Source organism: Lasioglossum baleicum, chromosome 7, assembly GCF_051020765.1.
Source record: "Lasioglossum baleicum chromosome 7, iyLasBale1, whole genome shotgun sequence".
NCBI lineage: Eukaryota > Metazoa > Arthropoda > Insecta > Hymenoptera > Halictidae > Lasioglossum > Lasioglossum baleicum.
In genome coordinates, this window is record NC_134935.1 from 15,682,579 (window position 1) to 15,709,278 (window position 26,700).

The 26,700-nt window shown below is 41.3% G+C and overlaps 2 protein-coding genes across 7 annotated transcripts in view; both read left to right on the plus strand.

The window, feature by feature from the left end:
* The window catches only part of LOC143210844 (uncharacterized), a 113,397-nt gene extending 110,780 nt beyond the window's left edge, over window positions 1-2,617 (plus strand). For all 4 annotated transcript variants that reach the window (XM_076428069.1, XM_076428070.1, XM_076428068.1 and 1 more), the window contains exon 3: window positions 2,434-2,617. The gene's annotated coding sequence lies outside the window, so the exon portion shown is untranslated. The remainder of the gene's footprint in view (window positions 1-2,433) is intronic.
* Window positions 1-26,700, plus strand: part of LOC143210821 (uncharacterized) — a 313,009-nt gene that overhangs the window by 136,897 nt on the left and 149,412 nt on the right. The gene's annotated exons all lie outside the window — the stretch shown is intronic.

The following is a 26,700-nucleotide window of genomic DNA, read 5'->3' on the forward strand; positions in this document are numbered from 1 at the left end:
CACCACAAGTCGAGCAAGTTTATACATTGCTTCTAGTAACTGGATCTACTCGCGAGACACTCGAACCCATCGCTAGCATCCGCGCTCCCGTTTTCGCCCGTCCCACCCTCGGAGCTTTTTAATGTTACACTGTTTAAACTTCCTTTCCTAACGCAAGCGCGTGAGATAGGCAAGATGCCGCTGTTTATACTTAGCAAAGACAAATCTTATTCCTTTATAGCTGCTGGGAGGCTTGCTATTAAATTAGACCGCGTCGCGATTATTAAAAACCCTGCAGTCTTTGCACACGGACCTTTTCAGGCAAGGAAAATGTCTACTACTTACGGAGAAAAAATATTCTCTGTCGTACAAGACTGCAAATTCGAATCCCCGTTACCATCCCCATCACTTATACTTAGCAGGTCGACCATCCCTTGAAAATTAGAAATTTATATACTGTGGTACATTAAATAAAATTGAACCCCTGATAAAGACAATCTACATTTCCTTAACATCAAGTCTTACAAACGAAAATTTTACTATAGATGATTAATAAATAAATAATAAAATTTATTTGTACTGCATTCATCGAGAAAACAAATCCGTCGAATTTTTCAACCCTGTTCCCAAGCTGTCACCGAACTCAAACACACGTTCCAATCAAAAGTGAACGAGAGGCAAGGAGCTGGGCGCCGAAGTCGGTTTCAGCGATCGGAATTTCCCAATAGCTCGATATCCTCGACTGGTCAGCAGTCCCTCGGAGTCGCCGGAGCAAATTGAAAGCCGCGTAATTCATTATTTGCCGACGTTGTTGCCGGTCGCAATTGATCCGGGCCGCGGGATGATTTACCGTCGGCCTCCGGGGCCCTATTCGCCGTGGCCAAACGATTTACGAGCCGATGATGTGTGCTGGAAGAAGGTCGTGCGCCTTCTCTGCCTGGCCTGCTGGCCGAGTTGCGTGACCGTGTGCCCACTTTCGATCGTGATGAAAGCACCGCGTCGACAAAGACGGCTCCAATGAAACAGGTCGACGGCCCGGGGGGTTTGTTTTGATAACGCTGTTTGCCTGTTCCGCCCGCAAAGACCGGTCTTTTTCGCTCGAACCTCCGTGCATTCCTTCCCTGGAAACTGCCCGATCGATCCGCGGCTGGCCGCAGACGTCCCCTAACTGCTCACCAACCCTCGCACTTCGCAATTTTGTCTGTTGCTTAAAATGCTGCGACTTGGAAGAAGGTTTTGGCCTCAAGGAAAAATATTTCTCTGCGCGTTTTCTTGGGGAATTTTAAATCCTAGAAGTGTCTTTAGAGAGTTTTGGAACAGCCCGATTGATCTATGGTGACCGCAGACCTCCCCTAACTGCTCACCAACCCCCCAACTTCGCAAATTTGTCTACTGATTAAAATTGCCGCGACTTTGCCTCGTGGAAAAATGTTCTCTGCGCTTTCTTGGGGACTTTTAAATCCTAGAAGTGTCTTTGGAGAGTTTTGGAACAGCCCGATTGATCTATGGTGACCGCAGACCTCCCCTATATGTATATAACTGCTCACCAACCCCCCAATTTCGCAAATTTCTCTACTGCTTAAAATTGCTGCGACTTGGCCTCAAGGAAAAATGTTTTCTGCGTTTTCTTGGGGACTTTCAAATCCTAGAAATGTCTTTAGAGAGTGTTGGAACAGCCCGATTGATCTATGGTGACCACGGACCTCCCCTAATTGCATAGCAACCCCCTCACTTTGCAAAAGTGCTGGCAGGACGTCCAACTGACATAGATACCCAATTCAGTTCTGACAGGATTTATGTGTGACAATCGAGTTTCTACTACCGGAGTCAGTTCTTCCATTGATTGATTGACAAGTTTGATTCAATATAGTTCACGCCCTGGTACTAGTGTAACAATTATTGTGCCCTTGCATGTCGGTGCTAGTTGCTGGTGATTGATCTGAATTAGTATTCGATTTAAAGCAGCAGGAAGGCTAATGTGTCTGGAAGAAGTGGCTTGAAAAATGTTTTCACGAAAGAGTTGATGAATGGAGCTGTAAACGGTGCTGATCAGCATCAGTGTCGAACTAGACACAAAACGCCTTAATCCCTTTCAATTCATGCAACGTATTACTGATATGTATTATAAGCACTGTATTAATCAAGTTAGATCCAATTAGTAAATTTTGATGTAAAAAAAATTGATCTTGAAAAATGCTTTTATCGAACTTAATCAGACTCGACAAATAAAATACAAAATTATAAATGATTCTACATCAGGCAATCTCCAATACACAATATACTCGAAGCTAAGAATCCCAACTATGTTCTTCAGAACCTCCAAACCGAAACTTGTCCAATCCCCTCCACCGCACTCGCCGATCGAGAGCTCAAAGTCTCGCCGATGTAGGAAAAATCTTATCGCCAGAAATCTGGCGGAGACCGTGCTGACCGTCCCAATATTTTCTCGAACAGATCGCCGCTAGCAGCCCTATGCCGGTGAACCTGAAGTGCACCCTGAAGAGACTTCTGTAGTGGACGAGGTGTAGTCGAAAAGTGTTAGCTTGAGTGCGATCGATCAGTGGTCGACGGTGTGAACCAGGCTGTGTGAACCTGGGACGAGTAAAAAGCGAATAGCGAGAAAGAGAGAGAGAGAGAGAGAGAGAGAGAGAGAGAGAGAGAGAGAGAGAGAGAGAGAGAGAGGCTATAACCCGAAGAGGAGAGAAGTGAGAGGTAGGGATGAAGGGTCGGCCCTGAATCTGGTGGGGCGGGCCTGTCAAGGCCATCGCGGTGAGAGCAGGAAGAGGAGCCTAACCGGAGGGAAGGTCGTCAGCCCCTCTTCGAAAAGGGGTCGAGGCCTGCTCGCAGGTGTAAAAGCTCGGTCACAATAGGTTGCCTGCAAAGCTCTGGTTCCAGGGGGTCGGAGGCGGAGGAGGGTGGCGGTGTCGGCGGGGGCGGGGGAGGTAGCACTAGTATGTGCTGCGTCCTTCAGGGTGCCGAGAGGGTGTTCCCCTCGAACGGGGGGAAACACGGGCCTGGTACAGGGAGCAGTAGGGGGGTAGGTACCCCGGTTAGCAACCAGGACCTACCCCTCGAGTCTCTCTGGGCGGCTGGCCTCGACGACGGCATGGGCTTCCCGCAGAGGTGCTCTTACGCCAATCACCACACCACCCTCAACAACTCTGCCACGGGCCACGCGGCTGCCAACCCCGAGGACCTTTGGAGGGAGAGGAACCTATCGTACAGGTACAATGACATATACACTTCTTCCAACGAGTCGAGTTGGTAGAGGTGAACAAACGCCTCTGGAGTTCGACAGAGTTCAAGGTACATTTCTCTGATAGGTAGCCAAGAACAGGCGATGGTGTTTTGTTCTGCTTTACCGACTCCTCTCGTTGGATCGAGTACAGTTTTATTGAGTAGAGGCCCCGGACCAAAACAATAAATGAACGGAAAGCTACATCTATAGTCCAGTCAATGAGGCTGTGGAGGGAAATGGAAGGAACACAATTTTTAACTTGGGTCTTTGTTCGGACTAGTTAGGAGGTAAACATACTAAAAGTCCCTACTCCTAGGAGGTGAGCGGGGTGCAGGGGGACACGTAGAAGGTCCCCTTTTTTCGGTTCTCCGCTTATATCTCGGAAACTATGGTTCCTAGCGATAAGACCATCCTATACAAAATTAAAGCGGACGAAATGTGCCATGAGATTGATTGCATTCAGTTTTTCGCTATCTCGCGCAGTTTCCGAGATATCCGCGCTCAAAGTTCACTAATTATGCCGGAGAGTTCTTTTTCACAATTAGTGAACTTTGAGCGCGGATATCTCGGAAACTATGCGAGATAGCGAAAAACTGAATCAAATCAATCTTGTGGCACATATTGTCAGCTTTAATTTCGTATAGAATGGTCTTATCGCTAGGAACCATAGTTTCCAAGATATAAGCGGAAAACCGAAAAAGGGGACCTTCTTCGTGTCCCCTGCCCTGTCCTAGTCCAAACAAAGTCCCAAAGTTAAAAATTGTGTTCCTTCCATTTCCCTCTACAACTTTTCGTTGACTGGACTACTACTTGTTTCGGTTAGATGAGGATCAGGCAAAATATTTTCATTCTTGCTCCATCCTCCTGGCCGACGACGATGTTCGTCATCGACAGGAGGCGTGAAACAGAATGATGACTTCGTAGGCTTTAGAGATCATCAGTCAGCAGATTTAGCTTTTCATTCTTTGTTCAAATCGGACATTAGTCACAACTTGCCCTAGCTATTAGCCCAATTGACTTGCACTCTCCTCTACTTCAACCCCAAACCCCTGAAAAAAGAAACAGCCTACCCCTTCCACATCTACAACACTGTCCACCCCATACGCAACAGCACCCAAAAGCCTGTATATACCCGGTGTCTCTTCACCAAAAAAGAAACAGGCCATAAACCCCTCCCCACTCATCATCACATACACTTCACACCCCATTTGTCTGCGAAAGCCATTCGCGAGGCCACGTAGTTTCAAAAATCGAAGCGACCGTATCCAACCGGGTTGTTCATCCATCACGCAGAACCCCGACAACCTCGACGGGCATCGACTCGTCGATCACCGACGAGATATGGACGTCAGCGAACGAGGCGAAATTCTTCCGCACGTCGACGACGTCGACGGGGATCGGCTCCTCTTTAAACCTGCACGACAACAACCGCTCCCTCGAGTCCCGGGACGGCGACTTCTACTCGACCGACATCGAGGACTCGAAGGACACCTACAGGAGATACTATCCTAACACGCCGACCACGTCTGGATTAGGTTCCTCCTCGGATAGACAGTCCGTGGAGACCCAAAGAGGATCCAAGGATCTACCAGACCACTTATGGGCAGCGGCGATGGAGGATGGGTTCTCCAGATTCAACGCCATGAAGTCTCTTCAAACCATAACCCGGCAGCCTAGACCTAATCACGACTGGGTCAGGACGGAGAGGATCTCCAGGTTCGCCAAGCATCGCACCATCAGTCAATCCCCGCAAAGGGAACAAGAGATCTGGACATCCAAGTTGAGCGAGAATCATGTGTCCACTTATGCTACCCAGAGGATCAACGGGCCTCACAAGTGCCATCATCAGGCTAGACGGAGCTTCTCCACTTCTATCGTTGCTGATCTCGCTGTTACTCCTGACGGATCGCAGCAGAGCCTTGGCAGTGGGGAGTTCTTGGTGAGTCTCAATGTTAGGTGTTCGATGTTGTGTCCTAGATGGTAGTCTGTGATCATTGTACTTGGGGGAGACGATGGAGTCTCCTGCAGTTTATGGGTTGCACGCTCTTAAGCTACCAGGCTTATTTATTGTCCTAGAAGAGAAACACTTCAGCTCTGACAATTTTTTGAAAATTTTTGTGTATTCAGACGATGCTATAGTTTGTCCCAAATGCAACAATATTTTTCACAATACCCTGAATATGTAAAACTTCATCTGTTCAACTTTAGAAAATTTTCATCCGGTCTTTTGACTTCAGAAATTTTTGTGATTCAACCATAGAAGCTATGCAAATGTTTCTTGCTGTATATATTGTATTTTTCAACACTTGATAATTAATATACCACGTGTAGAAATTATATAAGATAGACGACAATATAATTGGACTCTCAGAAAAATATTTTATTTAAGAATTAGAGTACACGATGGAAATAAAACAGTTTGGTATTTACGTTAATTGGAAGATATGGCGGATCTTCCGTTCATGATTTTCTTGGAGATTTTTCAATCTATTGTGAAAAATAGGGGCAATTGAACAATACTCCGGGATAAAGAGGATACTTTACAGCGGAGGGCAAGTTTATGCAGTCCCGGATCGCATAAACAGCCACTTGTCGTTGAATTATTCTATCACGAGTCCGCGATCGTGGCTCATCCTACTTAGCTCGCCTCGCGTGATCCACTCGCCTAATCAATTGCCCCGGCCCAGTAAATCGGAACGAAACCGATCTCAATGAGATCTACTTGCTGGCAATGGGTGACGAGCGTGCCCACGCATTAACTTGAATCGAGATCGTCCCCTAATTGCGGTTTGGAGTATCTTGGAATATGTCGGTGAGTCATCCACACTTCGACGATGTTGTTTATGTTAGCAAAAATTTTTCTATATAATTATTTGTTGAAGTAAACAAGATTTTCAATGTCAAGCTCACTTTTCGACTTCCCAGGTGTGTTAGCACTCGAATGGCGAATCTGAGGCGTCACTAAAAATTAATTTACCATTATCCAAAATATTGTTTACATTATTAAGTATTATATGTCAAACATTTAAGTACTGTAGGAGGTATTATACCAATTTCATATCCATACAATTTAAAAAATCATAGGGAATGGAAATATCCCATCTCGGAAGAAATATTTAATTCTCAAGTTAAAATTGCTCCGAGTGCAAAGGGTTAAAATAGTAGAAATTGCTATACAACTTCTGTAAACGAGACAATTTTATAAAATGGTCAAGAGACGATTTAGAGGGACCGGATAATTTTGTAAAAATTATTTACTACACGGAAAACTAGCATATTTTTCGTATTGTATAGTTAATACATGGACTATAGAACTACCAATCAGAAAAATATTTTAAATGACCGAGGCAATATTTTACACTCGTAAAGCTAAAAAATAAAAATAAATTTAATAAAAAAAATTCTGTTAACGATATTGAAACAAGCAAATTAGAATTTATCCTCGAAATTATTCGTTGATGCTTCAACCGCCAACAAGTGCTTATAAAAATTTATGAAAGTACACCACAACACACATGATTGTGTAAATAAAAGATCACTTCAAATCATGTTAACAAGGTTTTGGAGAAGCTCCCCTGTACGAATTGTTCTCCGATTCTCTGCGAATAAGTGCAGATTAGTTTGTCCATAAAAATCGTGGAATATTAATTGACTTTTCGATGGAACGAGACACGAGTGGCCTATTCAGACTGGCACGTATGGCAGCCACGTTAGGCTCGTAACTCGATTAGTCGGCCATCGGTGCGCCGGCAATCGGAAGAACGCTCAAGAGTCACGATTGGAATTCATTAAGGCCACCGTAAAATCGAATATCGCGGGTACGAGCGAGTATCGAGCGAGTCGGCCTGGAACTCGTTTGAATCGTTGAATCACACACGTGTTCTTCTTTCCATTGATTCGTAGCGTTTCCTAATATCCGTTCCGATTATTCGCGGAGAGACACGGCTTCTCTGTTGCGGTATACTCGCCACAGTTCACCAGGCATCAAGATTTCCGCGTGAAAGTTTCCGGAGGGATCCATTCGGGTCGCGATGACAAGCGTGCGAGTATGCGAACGACCGTACGCGGAAACAGGCTGGAGATTACTGTACACGATTTTTATTTTATTCATTGCGTATAGCAACTGTGGCCTGGTTTTTTCTCGATCACTCGAGAATTCTTTCGCAGTTCACAAGATTGGCACGGTTGATAATTCTGATATATATCTATTCAATCTTATTAATCCCTTGCCGTACTTTGACGAGCCAGGCTTTTCACAAAGTCTAACAAATATGAATGTTACGCGTTTCATTTTCGATGAAGTAAACTTTGATTCGTTTGTAATCAATATTTAAGCATTGAAATAAATGTAGCCACACAAAAAATATACATATTTCCCTTCTGCGACATTTTTGTGCATAAAGACATTCTAATCACAGTAACTGTAACAGAAAAGGTACGGTAAGGGGTTAAGACACACACAAATAATAATAATTATTTAATATTATTCCAACGCTGTTATCTTTCCTGAAGACAAGAATTGTTTCTTTTTCTTCTAAATATCCCTTCAAGAAATATTCTGTCTCCAAACTACAAAGTATACGACGTTCTAGAAAAATCTTTCCGCATTGCAAAATAATAATTATAATTATTGCAATGGTAGTACTGTTTCTTCAAAAATATTCGCTGTCCAAGATACAATTTTAGGAGAGAAGAGTTGTTTTTTTTTTAAAGTTTCTTACTATTTCTTTAAAAAAAAGTATTCTCCCTCCAAAGTACAATCTTGAAGAAGATAAAATAATGTTCTACCAACTGTTTCGTTATTCCAGAATAACTAGTGTGCCTCCTAAAAAGAAAGTGAGACGTATTGGTTCGTCTCTCGATCGATTCCGATCGATCTCGGGCCCGCCGGCCGTAACTCGATTACTTACAGCTGCGGTAAGGCGAAAGTCGATAATTCGTAATTCATCGGAAGGTTTCCGATCAGTCTTGAAATTTAGATCGGCCGTCACCTCGAGTTAGAGGCGAGAACGACCTCGAGAGTCACGGTCTGGCGGCCGCGGTGGTGGCGGCTGCGGTGAAAAATCAATGGTGGCCAACCTGTTGCCTCGAATTATCGTTCCGCATGAATTTTAACCGAAACCTTCTCCCTCCTCTCTCTCTCTCTCTCTCTCTCTCTTCGGCTCGTTCAGCCTTGACTTTCTAATTGCAGCAGGCTCACCGATGATCGCCGACGGTATCAATTACCGATGACGTTCATCCCGGGATCGGGCTGACGAGATTACCCTTGAGAAATCGGTGCCCGAGAAAGTCTGAAACCGGGATTCGCAGACGACCTCTTCTGTAATACGTTACAGCGACGTCTCGCTCCACGTCCCTGTAATTTGCGTCTCGATAAACCCATAAATAACGTCCCACTAGCGGTCGTTAGAAATTCCGAGCTCTCTTCCGGAACCGTGAACCAGGACTCGAGATCTACTGCCTGGTTTGATGGCTATCGGTGTTTATGTTTACTCGAGCAATTCTATTTATGGTTTATTTTATTTCGTTTCAGTGCATATGTGAAACGCGCCTTGCTGTTTTTAAGCTCCTAGACGATCAATATTATCGTCAATATATTGCACGATAATATTGATCGTTTGTAAATCAAATTGAAAGATTGCGCAATACATTGAGTCAATCAAAAAGAGTTTGATTTTTTATTGTAGAATCTCACCGTAAATATTGCTTCGTCTGTGGGCAATATTGGCTCAGTTCTATCTTCACAGTCGCAAAGTGAACATTGAATTTTCAAGTATGGCTACGAAGGAACAAGAGGAAGAAAGAAAATTCATTTTAGAATGTATCGAGGTGTATCAGAGCTCACCTGCTTTATGGAATACCAAGGGCAAAGAGTATAGCAACAGGATAACAAGAGTAGGAACATCTGCTTCGAAAATATAAAGAAAAGTATTCCTTCATCCACCTGCGCTTCTTTTTCTCCTTGTTTTTTAAAGCTATAACTAATGCAATGGCCACACAACTTAGTTTCTTTTTATTCCACATGTTAACTGCAGTAATAATATTTATTACTAATATAATAATAAACAATAATATTGTCTCGTGTGGGTGAGCCAGCAATATTATTGTGCAATATATTGACTATAATATTGATCGTCTTGTGTGGGGCCGCTTTAGATTTTATTCGTCGTTGTGTGCGTTGAGACTTACTGGAGACTTGGCAATGATTAGGCACTTTGGCAATTTTTTTAGAAAAAAGTAAGTGGCATAGCTTTATAAAATTTTGGGGGCTTGTTTGTGCATATTTTTAATATATATACGAATTTTTATACGTTCCTGGCATTAATATTGTGGTAGTTATTCGTTGTGAAAGAATATTATGCTTCGTCGATGAAGGAACTACATTCATTTGTGTATAAATATTTATTGACTCATGATAGCGGTGTGTAAAAATTCACAAATGTAGTACAAACACATATAAATAAGTTCGCAAAGTTTCCTTAATCTAGGTTACTCAGTTTGTTCAAGAAAAATTGCCAAACTTTGGCATGAAATAACAAAACAATACAACCAGCAACAACAGCTGAAAAACAACAACTCCAACACAGTAGCACCAAAACAAAATGGTGTCCACAACAACATCCTCCAAACCTTGAGGACCTCTACTCTTCCACCATTCTGGAACAAAACACATCCCACGCAAAGCATTGCCAGAACAAACAAACATAAAACGTAATAACCGTTTGACCAAGGGCGAAGGGGTGCTCGAGACGTTATCGTCACGCTCTCAGTGCCCGTTCCACCAGTCTCCACGACGTAATCTCTTTGATCTATGGAAGTTTCGGTCGCGAGATAATCCGGGAGAGCGTAACATCATCTTCGGCCGTGTTATTTCAAGGGGCGTGTGGCGTGTCCCTCTGTGCACAAACAGAAGTAGTACGCGTCGGCCGCTCTAACGGGGATTAAACGTAAACACGGATTAAAGCGCCGCGTCGCGTCTGGCTGAGGCGTCGAGACGCCCCCGCAGCTCCGTCGGATTCACGGAAATAAATTTTGGACGGAGACGGGTTAACCAAGAACCCGGCGAAATGTAATTAACTCTCCCCCCCACAGAACAGGCTCCCTTATCCGCCGCCTCCTCGTTGCTTTTCAAAGTTTCCAGTGAGCTCGAGAATTATGGATCTCCGAGCTGTTCGCGTCCTCTGAAATGCGAATACACCTGCTCCAAAAAGATTTTTTCCTCTGACTCTTATTCCCATAATTTCCACAGTATCTTCTAATTTGATTTACTACTACAGGCATTTTAAAATCATGCTATCCGACGCACTGTAAGGAGCACGAAAGAATTGTAGCGGAATCCTGCACAGTACAGAGTATTTAAAAATCATATATAGAATAGAAATGAAATAGTTGATTCAACTTTAAAGTTGTGTTTCATGGGAACAGTTGACGCGAGACCTGTAGTCAGAGTTGGGCATTAATCAATTAAAATTTTAATCAGGTTTGATCGATTGATGTGTACGATTAAAAATGGATTCATTCGATTGGTGAAGTTAATCGTCAATCATTGATTAAAAAAAGAAATCATCGAAAAATCGGAGACTGATTTAATCAGTTGTTGAAGTTAATCGCCACACGGTCTATCTATAAATTGTAATAAGGAGGGAGGGAGAGACAGAGAGCGGAGATGGAGCATTGACATATTTCATTTCAAAGTTTCAGCAGTTAATCAAATATTCAATTAGTCGATTGACGATTACAATTGAAAAGAATGTAATCGTTAACCGCAATGAACGACTAAAGTAGGAGTTTAATTATTAATTGCAATTAACGATTGAAGTAGAAATTTATTCGTCAATCGTTGATTAAATTTTTGCCCAACTCCGCATATAGTTCCTTTGAGACTTTTGTTCTTCGCGATGCAATGAAAACAAAAGTTTGACCTTTTGAAATAAGAGTCAAGGTCAAATTTCTCTGTTCCTATTTGTCGTTTCATTCATCAAACACCATGTACATCGATCCTGCCGGCACAAGAAACGATGAAATCCTGTTCCGGCACATCATTTCCCGCATCCATCTCGTGGCAGCAGTCCGCAGCTCATCAAATCCTAGCCAAATCACGTTCGTTTCGCTTTCCACTCGCGTCTTGGGGTGTTCCTATCGGAATGACGAAGCTTGGTGGGATCTGGAAAATTCTCGGTTAGCGTTGGATCGCGGTAGACGAGGTCCAAAAAGGAGAATTCACGTTTCGTTAGTTTGCTCGTCGGTTTGCTGGAGGAGTGAGCAGAAAACGTAGCAGAAAGAGCAACGAGCTAAAAAGAAAAAGAAAGAGAGGAGAGAAGAGAGAGAGAGAGAGTGGAATCCTCCGGCTCTTGATTACTTGACGAGAGCCACCTCGAATCGATAATCGAGCCGCAATCCCCGCCGGCTAAAATGATAATGTTCCTGCGGGAAATCCGGCGTTCCGCTCTCGCTTCTTCGCGCCGTAACAGGCAGCCGGGATTCGAGAGGGATGGCTCGCCATCGCTGTTCTTTTCTGGGGCGCAGATTACCTACGTGACTCTGGCCCCTGTCGATTCTCCACCCCCTTCCACTCCCTTCAACTACCTACAATCCCCTACAACCTTCTCCAACCCCTTTCACCACAGCTTCGGTTTCTTTCGGTCCCTGCCTTCCGAGGAACACGGTGCGAAGTTAACTTCCCCTTTTTACGATCTCGCCGCCTCGTTAAGGTAATTACTGGCTGCGGATCGTTATATAGGCTAGATGATTTATGAGGATCCGCTACTCCGAATTTTCGAGCCTCAGGCGCTCGGTCAAATTCAATGCGGCGATTGCTATAATTTATTAGAATTTTACTATTATTTTTATTGATGGGTAAACTTTACTTTGCCGGACTGAAAATTAGTGCCAAAATTAGTCTCCTACGAATTATGATGTATTTGGTATGTAATCCAGTAGATTTGTACCCGGCGCGGATGCAGACCGAAGTTTCGATCCTCTAGGATCAATAGTTGAGGAGGTATGGTCGTTTGAAGTTGAGCGTTTTTGACAGATTAGGGCGCCGCCATATTGGTTTGTAGTGACGGTCGCACACCGCTTACTGAGTTGGTTAGGATTAGATCAAGGGGGCGGCAAGGTAAATAAACGGCTCTCGCGGTCGTCACTACAAACCAATATGGCGGCGCCCTCACCTATCAAAAAACTGGAAATATGCTCAACTTTAAGCGACCGTAGCTTATCCACTACTGATCCTAGAGGTTCGAAACTTCGATCAGCATCCGCGCCGGATACAAATCTACTGGATTACATACCAAATACATCATAATTCGTAGGATAAAGGCACAAATTTTGCTAATTTGTAATAATTGCTAAACTTTGGAATTAAAATTGTATATTTTTTAAATATTATATCAATACCAGTTAAAAATTTGGTTGAACATCTCTGTGAAATTATGAAACGAAAATCTCACGTCAGAAACTTCTTCTCCAGCGTTGATAATTTCAGGTTAGTTCTTAATTGTTTGAGTGCAATTGCAATTGTGTCGGTTTTGTGCAGCAGGTGGGAAACAGATTGACTCGTGCAAGTGATAGTTATTGGCTCGATGAAATTGTCAGACCCCATTCGATCGCGTAACAAGAACGAAGGGAAGTTCAGCAACGCCGGCATCGTCGGAGGTTCGAACTTTCCATCGGATGACCGATGAACTCTGATCTTGACCTACACGAGTAACGACCTACCCGCCGCCACTTCTCAGCCAATTACGGAGATTCCCTGGCGCAGTGTGAACTCCGAACCAGTCGGCTGTAAATCTACGACAAAGATTTTCCTTGTCTCCCGACGAATTAATACCTTTGCGTCGAACCACACCATTTTGGTGCCTGCAAACGAGTGAGGAAAAATCTCTGGAAAATCGGAGAGTCAAGAAAGAGGAGAGGAAAAATTTTCAGGAAAATCGAAGATTCGAAAAAGAGAAAGATAAAAATTCTTAGAAACAGCGACACTTTTCTAGAAAAGTACTAAATAAGTAACGAGTATAAACAAGTTTAAATACTCCCTCTGTCCCATAATACAGTACATATTATTTAAAGACAGTAGAATTTGTACAATATGAATTAAAACACGGTTACAAAATATATATATTTATTACTAGACTGCGGATCTTTATGCAAAATAAAAAATATTTGCATTGATTGCTGGACACAGGAGCCAAATAAAAATTGTATTCTTCTTTTAATTGTCCTATTAAAATGAAACTAATACATTGATGTCCTTAAATATTTTTAACATGTCCACAGCGCTTTAAATTGTACGTACCCATTTTTGTCATAAATGCATACAATCCGCAGTCTATTTATTACGATAATTATCAGTGTATAGGAATAATTTTTAAATGAATTTTACTGCAAATCTCATCCGGATATTTCTTATCGTTCAAGGAGTTATAGTAAAATGTCACCAAATTTCTCGATTCAGCGCACTGTGGGCCGGGCCGAGTCTACCGAGCATTTCCAGCCGAGAGAACCTCGGAACGGGACCACGGAGCTCGAATGATAAATGGGTTTTAATCAAACGCGTTCCTACAACTACTCCCGGGCTGGTCCGTTCGATCGGTCGCGCACTCTGCATCAATCGTCGGGGCTAATTAGATCCTGAGCGCTTTACACGACCGTGCGTTCCTGGTTCGATCGGAAAATCGAACAAATCCGCGGATCTATTCATTTTTCTATCTGCTTTGTTCCTTTGTCTCTTTGATAACGTTGTTCTCTATTCCAGACTGTTGTTTGTATAATTTCCTCAGTCGTTTGATGTTTTGTGTGAATCTTGCAGTGAACGTTTTACTTTGAAATGAATTTTTTAAATGTAAAACGTGTTGTTTTTATTAAAATTCTGTTCCATCCTATACATTTTAATTAAAAAGAATATATGTTCCTGACGAATTGCTGTGGATTGCAATGTTGCTCTTAGGAATATTTTAAAAAGTTGTTCTTATAAAATGGATATTTCAGGACCTGCATAATGAAAATTCCATAAAGAACGTTCTGTTAAAAATTTTTGCTCGATTTTGTACATTTTAATTAAAAAAACGTTCCTGATGAATTGTTGTGGAATGCAATGTTGTCCTCAGGAACAATTTAAAATAGCATGTATTGTATAATTTCCTCATTCGTTTGATGTTTTGTGTGAATCTTGCAGTGAACGTTTTATTTTGAGGTGAATTTTTTAAATGTAAAACGTGTCGTTTTTACTAAAATTCTGTTCCATCCTGTACATTTTAATCGAAAAAAAATATATGTTCCTGATGAATTGCTGTGGAATGCAATGTTGCTTTTAGGAATATCTTAAAAAATTGTTCTTATAAAATGGATATCTCAGGACCTGCATAATGAATATTCCATAAAGAACGTTCTATTAAAAATTATTGCTCGATCTTGTACATTTTAATTAAAGAAAATATATGTTCCTGATGAATCGTTCTGTAATGCCATGTTGTCCTCAGGAACATTTTAAAATCTTGTTGTTATAAAATGGATATTTCAAGGACTGCATAATGAAACCTCTTTAAAAATACCCTCTAATAAAAAATCTAATTAAATTTTGTACATTTGAATTGAACTGAACAAATTGTACAAATAAATCGTCCGACTCGTCGGCGGAAAGTTCCCTGCAAAATCTCATGGGCTACGTGTGTGCGTGGGCGTGGATGGTGGATTGTTGGTAACGGTGGTCTATAAAGGAGCCGAAAATTCTGAAACGGCTCGGAAGAGATCCCTCGCGGATCGCGCGAACCGCGACGAATCGATGAGTTTCGATGAAATCGAGTTATCGACGCGACGCGACGTCGAGAAAACGACCAGGCCGACGACGCGACGTCGAGCGCCGGGTCCCTCTGGCCTGGCAAACCGCCGTGTGAATTGAAATTCCAACCTGTCGGCTCGTTACTCGTGCATTTCGAGACGATTTCAAAGAGTTTCCTCCGACTCGACACGAGTCGAGCCGAGGCGAAGGCGTCTTTCACTTGAGAGGAGAGATCCTGAGGTAGCTGCAACCTGTCGACGAATCGTGCGGGATGCATCGAGGTATCGGTGTCGGTGCGATTACTCTGATGCCCGCCATCCCTGTGTGTGTCCTGGTTCGTAAGTTGCCAGACGTTGATCTTAGTCAATGTAAAATAGGAGAGAATTGATTTTATGATATTTTTGTAAATATTGGGTTGGCAAGAAAGTAATTTCGGTATTTTAAGGTGAAATAGAGCCCAATTTTTTATCCAAACAATGAACTTTTATTCGATGATCATTTACAAAAAGAACAAACAAGAAAATATTTTATTGATTAAAGTACATCGCTTGAATAAAGAAATTCGGTTTTATTTCACCTTAAATTGCCGAAATTACTTTTTTGGCAATCCAATAGTTACATTCGAGTATAGGTGTCAATACTGTACAATGTTCATTTTATGGTGCACATATTTTTCTATATCGTAGACAGAAGAATGTATGTCATTGTTCGTATTCAAACTACACGAAAAGAGGAAGAATAAATAAATCGATCACCGTTCGTACAATAAATTCCTTTGATCGAAGATTGCTTGAATGTCCCCAACTCAGCAAGAGACGAAAATGCATAATGTAAAATGCAGAATAGAACAGTCATCAGGAAAGATCGCAATCGTTTTTCCCCGAGATATTGAATTCTCAGAGCCGGCGGGGTTCCGCCGATAAAATAAAATGATAATGGTAATTTCGTCTGCGATTGCACGCTGTACAGGGGAACGTGAACGCAGGCGACGTTGAGGAACAAAAGAAGCACCGAGGCGTGCCAGAAGCGCGGCATCGGATAATTGCAAGAGAGTAAAACTTCTCGCGGCCAGACAGAAGCTGCCCCCGCAACACGGTGAACAAGTTACCTGAACACGATGGTTCCGCTTCGATTGCCGAAAGGATCGATACACACGGCCATCGATAACCATTATCGGCGCAATCGATGCATACAAAGAGAGAGAGAGAGAGAGAGAGAGAGAGAGAGAGAGAGAGAGAGAGTCAGCCCTGCCGTCGCCTACTCTACGAGATGACTGTCCAAACAACAGGTGGTTCCGAGAACAACAATTAATCGAAGGAGATCATAATTCACGGCCGGCTATTACTTTCCGAGACGGCCGCAATCTTGGAAATTCGAACCGAGCGGGCCGAACAAGCCGACAGTCGATAATTAATTCATATTTACAGGTCAGATGCAGTCTTCTTCTCTCTCTCTCATTCAGTCAACAGAAACTCCAATTAATTTGTCTGTTATCGATTCTTCTTCTTGTTGATCGCTTCCGAGAAATAAAAAACACGAGGTAATTGCTAGAATACTTCATTCAAAATATACATACTTTTTTCCTGCACGTGTACAGGGCGTTTCGACACTTTTTGTCGCAAAATTGGCCTTGACAATTGTTTTATTGCATCCGGTAGTATTCGTCGCGAAGAACAAAGTCTCAAAGGAACCATATAGGTCTCGCGTCAAGCGTTCTCTCAAAAAACAACTTTAAAGTTCGGTACAAAGTTTTATTCCATATGTCCGCAGGGTGTAAACGCGGAGAGGGGGTGATTCTACATGAGAAAATATAGAACTAATTTTTTTATTAACCGAAGTGGTCCAAAAATTAACGTCCTTGAAAGGGGAGATTCCTGAAGTAACATTTTCTCCGTTTACACAGAATCCGTTTACAGTAGCCACGCTCTGATTGGTCCGCGATTTTTGTTAACTCCTGAACTAAGTCTCGTATAGAGAGGATTCTCGCAAAGGAAAGAGTGACTTCAAACGTAAGGTCCAATAACACATAAATAGTAAGGTGGAGTCTCTTAAATGAATAGCCTCGTTTTTAATAAATTTGTGATCAAGAATAACACACGATAAAAAGTAAACAAACAGATTTAATTTTATTCATACAAAAGATCTTTTCAAAAATCTGAAGCCCACATAACCTTGCGAAGGCTGAGGAAGTACAAAATTTTTAAAACAGCCTGTATACATAATACAATACATGAAATGTACAAATTGCAATGGTAGGAGCTGGAAAAGAAATATTCGACGTAAAGCAAATTCCCGTAACAACCAAGCGAAAGTGCGTAAAACGACGTTCTCTTTACGATTTCCTAGTTCCATTAAGACTCGGTCGATTCGCGACGCAACATTTCCGAAATTACACGCGATAATGCGAGCTTGGGCGTGCAGATCTTCTCTCCCTCTCTTCGACTCTAGCTCTCTGATTCTCTCTCTAGCTCTCTCTCTCTCCCCGGCCGCGTTTCCAATTAAGCGTAGATCAATTTCGAGGCTGGCGGGTACTTAATTGATATAACGCGAACGAACGCCGTTATCGTGCGGCACCGAGCAGCCGTTCGGACGTATCAGCCTCTGCCAATCAACGTTTTCATCCGCGCAACCTGTCACCTGTCCGCTTTTCAAGCCGGCCGCGGCCGGATTGCGAGTGTCCTCTCCGATTTCCACAGACAAAACGATCGATAATCGGTAAACTCGTTGCGTGGACGTCGCTCCTCGATCCCCTCTACCCTCCTCCATCCCCCCACCTTTTTTTTCATTCGCCGGCCAGAAGAATCCCTTTTGTCGTTGTTCCAGCGCGATCGAGTAGTCTTTCAATTCCGCGTAATCGGGGGACGCGGAAATCTGTCAATAGTACTCCTGCATTGCTCGAGCTAATAGGCTGAGGACTCGTAATGGCGAGCGTGTTTAAAAGATTTTTGTCCAATACTTTTTCAAAAACTGCGTACGGTACAGGAATGTGCCTCTATTTTCATTAAGAGTATAGAAATCGTTGTTTAGCTGCTCGATTTTTGGCTAATAAACTATTAGGTGTACGAATTAAATTCATGATTCAATCCAAATTTTTTAATTGATTTATCCATTACCTGTTGAATGGAGAAAATTTGTAGAAATTCATGGAGATTGTTTTCAAAGACTTCAATGTGCTTCGGTTGTTTCTTGAATTGATGTATTAAAAATAAATAAACGGTTTTTGAAAGTTATTACAGCTTAAAGGAGAATGTCTATATTTAAAGGTTTATTTAAAGATTATTTGACTACTACTCATCAGCTACGATTATTAACGCAGTGCTCGCCAGTAATTATAAATTAATTGTTAAAACGGCAGAGTTAATATTAGTTCGTAATTTTAATCAGTTGTTCGGTTCATCTCTTCATCGAAACAATTTCTATTAAAGACTCTGTCACTGAATCACTTTATAACATTTCATAACAACAAAAATTCTCACAACATCTACACTATACAAATAATCCAGTCTTTTAAAAGACTTACAACTTTTTCCGTAAAAAAATGTTTAAATACCCCTTAAGAGGAGCGACTCGGAATTAAAAATTCGTGTCTCTCTCAAAGCAAACATCGCAAGTCAATTTTCCCGGGAGTGTGGTGGGGAGGGAGGAACACGGCTTTGAGCGTTTCCCGGTAGAAGCCTTTGCAGGTGCAATTTAAAACTGCACTTCACAGAAGTAATATCTGCTCTCGAAGCATCCGCTGGCTGTCTTTGATTTTATACATACATTCAGTGCAATTAAAGTTAATTTCAATGGAGTCTCCGTGAATCAATAAGGTATTTTTCCAATTGTTTTGCTATGGTAGAATAAAGAATTATGAGGTGAGACTCATCTAGATCTGAATTAGTACAATTCATTCATAATTTCTAATATTGACAGACTCGATTTTCAATGTTAATAAAAATCCTTATAGTAGACCAAACCTTCCTGATCGAAATAAAAAAGATTCAACCCGATCTGGTAATTAGTTTCCAAGATACAAATTATAGTGTTGAAGTACGAACGGTGCATGTATGTGCGTGTACATACAGTAGCGGACAAAAGTTTAAGACCACTCTAAAGAAGACGATAACTTTTTTAATATTGTACTATACGATTTGAACTTGTTTGGGAAACTAGAGCAATTAGTTTACGAAAGGATGTGGAAAGAAATTTTGTCAAACATTGCAATTGATCGGAATTGTTGAAAAAATACTAAAAGTTGAATTTCTAACTTTTTTTTGTGGGCCTATATTGAAAAGTTTAAAAATACGTTTTGTAGATCTGTGTCAATTGAACATATTCTGTAAAAATATCGGTCGACGTTGCAATGAGCTACAAACGTTTAAAGATGGTAAAAATTGCAGATTTTCACGATTTAGTATTGCCGAAAATCTTGAAAATCTGCAATTTTTACCATCTTTAAACGTTTGTAGCTCATTGCAACGTCGACCGATATTTTTACAGAATATGTTCAATTGACACAGATCTACAAAACTCGCGTCTAGGTCGCGCTCTGATTGGTCCGTGTTTTTCGTTAGTAACTCCTAAACAAAGCCGCGGATAACATTTTTGCAAAGGAAAATGTCGCTTGAAATGGTCTCAGGAACCACCGCCTTTCGGGAAGTTCACGAATTTTGGGACGCCCTGTATAAAGTGAGCAAAATCAGAAATAACAGGAGAATTGTAAAATCACGATCGCCAACACATTGCAAAAAAGAAGACCAATTTTGTTAACAAATCCGTTTTTCCTTACGGCTTTTCCTTACAAAATTGACACAGCCTGCTTTTACTAAAAACTGAAACTGAAGAAAAATCGCAAGTCAATTTTCATTGCTGAAATGTACAGCATGCACTTCATGGCAGTGAGAAGAAGAGAAGAAGACGGCAATTACGGTGGAACGAGCGTGTCTGTGGAAGGAGGAATCCTTTTTCGGTTGGATCCTGTGGGATCAGCGTAGACTTCGCGAGACGAGACAAACATCGCGAAATCCCGGTTCCGCGTTGGATTTGCATTCGCGAGCCCTCTCTCTCTCGGTAAAAGGATCTGCAGGATGTAACCAGACGCGTGCGGGGTCTCCCGTGTCACGGAATTTCGCGGGTCTCCTTTTCCCGAGGCACTGGCTGAGCAGCAATGAAGTCGCCGGGAACGCGTTGACGAGCAGCGTCATGGCAGTTTCGTCGCCAGAAGGATTTTTATTCGATGCGACGCGATGCGCGCATGGAGACTCCTTTCAATTCCGGTAAGGAAGCGACGTCAAAGGTGGAGACTTTGTTCGTAACGTGGCGGAGATGTCGCGAACCTTTCCTGGGAAACATTTTCTTCAAGATGGGTTTCAAATGTGAATGCAGATGTTGGCAACCTTGCTAAGGTGCTCGTTAATCTATCAGTCCCTTGAAAGAGTTTGCAACGTTTTTGAGGAGAGGTTTTAAATGCTTCAGGGACGCGAGCTTGACATTTACGGATGATCGAGGAGAGCTAAATTGCTTGGGAAATTAATGTTTATGTTTTGACAATTTCTGGGAAGAATATAGACGATGATTGAATGAAGACATTGTTGGACAATTGGTGTTTGAGATTTGATGAATTATAGGGAAAATGTGGACATGGTTAGGAGAACGAGAGTGGTTACATTGAGGGGAACTTGAGGATTTATTTCTGATAATTTATGCAGCGACGTAGACATGATTTGGTACCGTCCTTTCAATTTTATTCACTAGTTAATTTTAATGAAAAATTCATCAAAAGACAATCTATAAGAACGTCCACGTATTATTTGCAATTTATCAAAATTGTTAGAGACAGAAAGAAATTTATATATTTTGTCCGTGTCTCATAATTGACGAAGAAAATTTTTCTGATGAAAAACTTCATTTTTGACAAATGATAATCAACTTTATGTGGCAGTGGACATTTACCCTAAATATCGGTAAACTAACCTCCCTGAAGATTGAATTTATTCACCTTCTTTATTCATGTATAAACTATCTGAGCGAAACTATTATCAGGAAAACGATTATCCGATAATTTCCACAAAAAACAGACTACCAAAAATGAGGAACAAATTTTTTTCATCGTAAATGTTCGCTCCCAAAAAAGGAGAGTTTACAAATTGATTAAGCGTATCGTTCCACATACCCTGACAATACCTTTTCCTCTCGAGAACTGTTATTCTACATTTTCGCCGCAGTTTCCCGCGTAGAACTTTCACAAGGCCCGTTTGTTTGATGAATATTACGATCGCTCGTAGATGGAACGACGAAACTGTGCCAGTGGAGTTTCGACGCAAACGAAGGGAGCGAAACAAGTTCTCCTCGTCTTAAAAACGAGTTCAGAGATGCTCAGGGCGGTCGACGAGTGGTCTCGAATTTCGTTAACGAGCACACCGCCGTCGGTGGGCCGCTTCTAATCGACAGCCTTTGACCTCGTATTTATGCAAATGAACCGTAAAGAAGCCTTCCAAGCGGGAGAAAATTATCGGCGGCTTCGTTTCCGCCCTCTCCCCCCACCCTCGGAAAATCATCGAGCACAATGAACAGGATCTCTCCCTCGAGCGATTTTCTCTGTTCTTCGTTTCTCTGTGCCGTTTAGCGTGCTCGTGTACGAGCTCCCCGCTTTTTATGCAAATACGGTGCTTGTTTTACAAAATCTGAATCGAGAGGAAGCTCCCTGTATTGAGCACAGTGTGCCTCGCAGCTGAAGTGAAAGAAAAATACTCTTTTCCTTTGTCGGGGCGTACGTTCTTCTGGAATATACAGACTCTCCTGGATTTTACACACCGGGTGTCCTGTTCGAAGTTTCGGACGCATTTATTTCCCGAACTGTAGCTCGTTGTAAAACGGGAGATTTCCAGGTGACCTCTGTTTTTATGTAGAATTGTATGCTTTTATTTAGGTGAGCGTTTAACAGAGGTGGGCATTAATCAATTAAAACTTTAATCAAGCTTGATTGATTGATATGTGCGATTAAGAAAGGTAATCATTGAAAACTGGACGATTGATTCAATCGATTGATGAAGTTAATCGTCAATCGTTGATTAAAAAAAGAAATCGTCGAAAAATCGGGGACTGATTTAATCAATTGTTGGAGTTAATCGCCACACGGTCTATCCATAAATTGTAATAAGGAAAGAGAGAGAAACAGAGAGCGGAATAAAGTTTACATTTTTTTCAATATTCCGTATTTCATATCGAAGTTTCAGCAGTTAATCATTAATGAATTATCCGATTGACGATTACAATTGAAAAGAATATAATCGTTAATCGCAATTAACGACTACAGTAGAAGTTTAATTGTTAATTGCGGTTAACGATTGAAGTAGAAATTTATTCTTCAATCGTTGATTAATGATTGAATTCACTGACCTATTACACTTTCGTCTTCTAAGGTCAGTCAATATCATTTAGTCTTCGTTTACCTAGATTTGTGAGCACCATGAGATTTTCTATTAGATTTGTTCATAATTTTGAATATTGACTGGCTCATTTTTCAATAGTATTATAATAAAAATCCTTGTGGTAGACGAAACCTTCCTGATTGATATGGAAAAATTTCAGCCCGATCCGATAATTAGTTTCCGAGATAGAAATTCATAACAGTCTTCTTTATACTATAATAGAACATGAAACTAAGGAAAAACTACAACATTCAAAGCAAAGTGATGACTTAAACCCCCCCCCCCTCTAAATTTACCCACACTACATTACAAGGTCAAGATCGATTGCAAAAGATGATCGATTAGGCGTGGAACAAGCCTAATTTCCACTCGACATTATCTCAATCGAAAATCCAGAAGTTCTCAATCTTTTTAAAATCGTTTATATTTGTTAAGTAAGAAAGAGACAGACCAAAAAGAAAACTGGACTGAAATTCCATTAATCCTTGAACCGTTTTAAAGTGCACCAGCTCGATGCATAAAATCCGCGATTATAGACGCAACGAAGAATCGAAACATGCAACAAGATAAAACTTAGCTATCGAGAAAATGCAAACAGCGAGGCTCTTCAAAATTCCGGCTGTTTTATCGCATTTTATCAGCGCCCCGTTTCAATGTTGCAACTCGACGTCCCCCGGAAGAGCTATTAAACCAGGAAAAAGGCTGGAACTTGTCCAGTGCGTCGCTAACGGGCAAAAAGGCGAAATAAATTCTGTGTTATCCTGGCGCGTGGAAAATACATGAAATCGTGACTGCTCGGTGGTAAACACCAAGAGAGAGAGAGAGAGAAAAGGAAGACTAAAAAAGATTCGGGGCATCGCTTTTTAATTTTAACAGAATTCTTTTATTTTGGGCGGGGAGTGGGGGGACAACGGATTCGACGGGAAATATTTATGATTTCGACACTGAAGCGCAAAAGAGAGAACAAACATGGTGGAATAACAACTGCCCCTGCATTTGCATATCGCCTTTATTTCCGGGGACGAGACGTGAATCATGGACCACGTCTGGAACCAATGCTTTTAATAATAATAGATGGGGTATAAGAATAGTCGTCGAGATTTATTATGATCCTCGACCGAACTGGAACATCGACCGAAAAAGGAATCAAGTTAACGAATAAATAATGTATTCTCAATTCTTCCATTCGATGTAATCGAATTTGGATAACTAAGTCTTTAATCTTGCATGACACAGAGACATTTATTTTATGCAGTGAACCACGAAAGTATTTTTGAACGCGCTTTAAAACAGTATAACGTTTTTATGATCGGACCAAACGACCTGACTTCTTTTGAGCAATTAGAAGAATCGATTTACCAAATGACATGCAAAAAAGATTTTGAGAAGATTGCAATTGCTAAGAATTACATGAGAAATTAAAGGAGGCACCATTTATAATTATATATGTTTTGTAGATCTATATTAGTTATACACATGCTCTGAAAATTTCATCGAAAAGCAGAAGAAAACGACACGCATCGAAAAATGTAAGAATCTGTGGATTTTAAGCAGAAACTGATCAAAAGTCTCGAAAAACTATGAATTTCACTACATTTAATCACTTGTAACTCTTATTAATCGGTATGTTAATCCATTTTGATGAAATTTCCAGCATGTGTATAACTAACAAAGATCTACGAAACATATATTTTAAATTTTCATTAAGGGCCCAAATAAAAAAGTTTTAAAAAATGCCTTTTTTATTTTTGCATGCAACCTTGAAAATTGTAATTTTTGAAAATTCTTTTTTGCAGATCATTTAGTAAACCAATGCTTTTAATTGCTTACAAAAGATCAGGTCGTTTGGTACGACTATAAAAAAGTTATACTGGTTTAAATTGCGTTCAAATACTTTCGTGATTCACTGTACGTGTGCAAAATTGGAGATTGATCCTTTCTGCAACGTACACAACGTTCGCGAATACAGCTTTGTTCATACAGTCGACATTCGTCGCCGGCCGGGCGACGTAAATTTATCTCGACGCGTTTACGTGTCTGGTGCGCGAAACGTTATTGGCAGAGGTGGCAGGCTTTCCTTCGTTTTTCATCGTTTCCCTTCTTTTTCGGGCACAAAGTAATAACGGGCGACGATGCTTGTTGCCTTTTTGCCCCGGCTCGGAAATGGACACTGTCGGGAACACGCGAGGACATTTCTATTTCGGAGACACCCTGGCCGCCGCTGGTATGCTTCTTTGAGCAGAATTGCTCGGTGCCGGGGCTCTTCTCGCTAATTACTACGGTCTTTATGTGTCCGCAGCTCGTAAAAGATACCCGAAAACTGTGCGGCGCGCCAACTTGACCCTCGACTGTAAATTTCACCTCAGCGAAGAGTTTGCGGAATTTTTTATACTTATCTTTCGTCTGCGATTTTCTCAAAAACAAAGACAAACAAATAGATAGATCTGATAAACAAATTTTATTGTGTATTTTCTACTTATTTTTTCTTACATGGAATTCGGTTGTACCGACCACTCTCTGTATCGATCAATGTGATCATTAGACTGCGGATCTTTATGCAAAATAAAAATTGTCTTCATCAATTGCAAGACACAGAAACCATGTAAAACTTTCTTCCTATTTTCAACAATTTTAATAAATCGAGAATAACATATGGGCGTTCTTGAATTGTCTTAATGTTTTCACTGTTTTAAATTTCATCCACCGATTTTTGTCATAAATGCATAAAATCCGCAGTTCAGTAATCATCGTGTAATATTTATAAAGAGTGACGAAAAATGCACGTCCTTAAAAGGAATAATTCTTGAAGTTATTTGAAGTAAATTTTTCCTTTGCGAGCATCCTCTTCGAGGTGCCCCGTTCACGAGTTATTAACTCTCAGACAAAAGATCCTAGAATAATATTTCACCCCCTCGTACTTCACATTTTAAATCTACAAAAAGAATTCAAGCGTTTTACAATATGTAAAAAAGGAAAAAGGGGGGAATTTTCAGCCGGAGGATAGTATGAGGGTTAACGAAAAACGCGCGGACCAATCGCAGCGCGGCTGCAGCTGAGCGCGGCATAGGGATTGGCCGAGCGAGAATCCGCTCAGAGCAACAACGCCTCGGAGAAGAACCACCCCTTAAAATCAAAAGATAAATTAGATATTATGCTATACATAATTCGATTATTAGATATTATTGATAAAATAGATACAATAAATTCTTGTTAACATTCTGGATTAAAGATACTACTGTCCGGGCGTTATCCAGACTGGTTAATTAAGTTCGTCGTGATAGCAAACAAATGGAATATCGTTTCAGTTTAAAGAAAAACAATAACATCCATTATATTCAAAATCTACATCACGAATGTGATTCAATCAATTAAAATCAACTCCCAGCGCCGCCGTCCATCCAATTAATTTGTTCGCCGAAGATTCGCGGAATCGCGAGAATAGCGTTTCCCCGATGCGATAATTCTAGTCGGTCTAGCCGGTCGCATTGAATTCCCAGAAGCCCCGAACTTGCTGAACTTCCAAGGAGAACCGGTCGATGTGCACGCCGACGTGAAACATTTACGAGAGTCGAGCGTTTCGCGCTAATCATTCGTTCAAAGCTGATTAACGAGCGGGAGTGGCCGAGCACGCTGTATACGCGGCAACTTAAACGCGGATTTCTCGCGTTCGGTATAACGATACGCTCCATAACGCCGCTTTTACTACGAAACGATACGCTTTACGAAGCAAACTACACGCAACGATTCCGCGTAATCTCGTTGAACCGCGACCTAAGTGTCGTTCATCATTGGTAAAGAATCCACGAGTTTTCCGAGGCGAGGTTGCACTTTGAGCAATGACATTGAACTGCCCGGTTCTTCGGCGCCGTTCTTCAGCGTCTCTGTGATTCATGACGTGATTTTTATACTTCGTTTGCTCCAGTTTGCTCGCGGGGTGCGAGCGAGGGCAATGCGGGAATGTTAATAGCTGGAGTTTTGAAAGAGGTATGTGGAGGATCGGGGAATGACGATGGGACCTTCCAAAAAATTTGTCAAAGTACTTCAAAGTGTGTAGATTACGCCTACAATATTCGATTTCCTCGATAAAATTTAAACAGTGTTTATATTTTATATTATGTTGCGATAAACTAGGCAAAATCAATGTACACAGACATCAAGGTACATATTTGTAGCTTGTCTTTGAGGATTGGGGAATGACAATAGAACCTCTAAAAAAATTTGTAAAAAATTTGTCAAACTAGTTCAAGGTGTGTAGATTACGCCTACAATATTCGATTTCCTCAATAAAATTT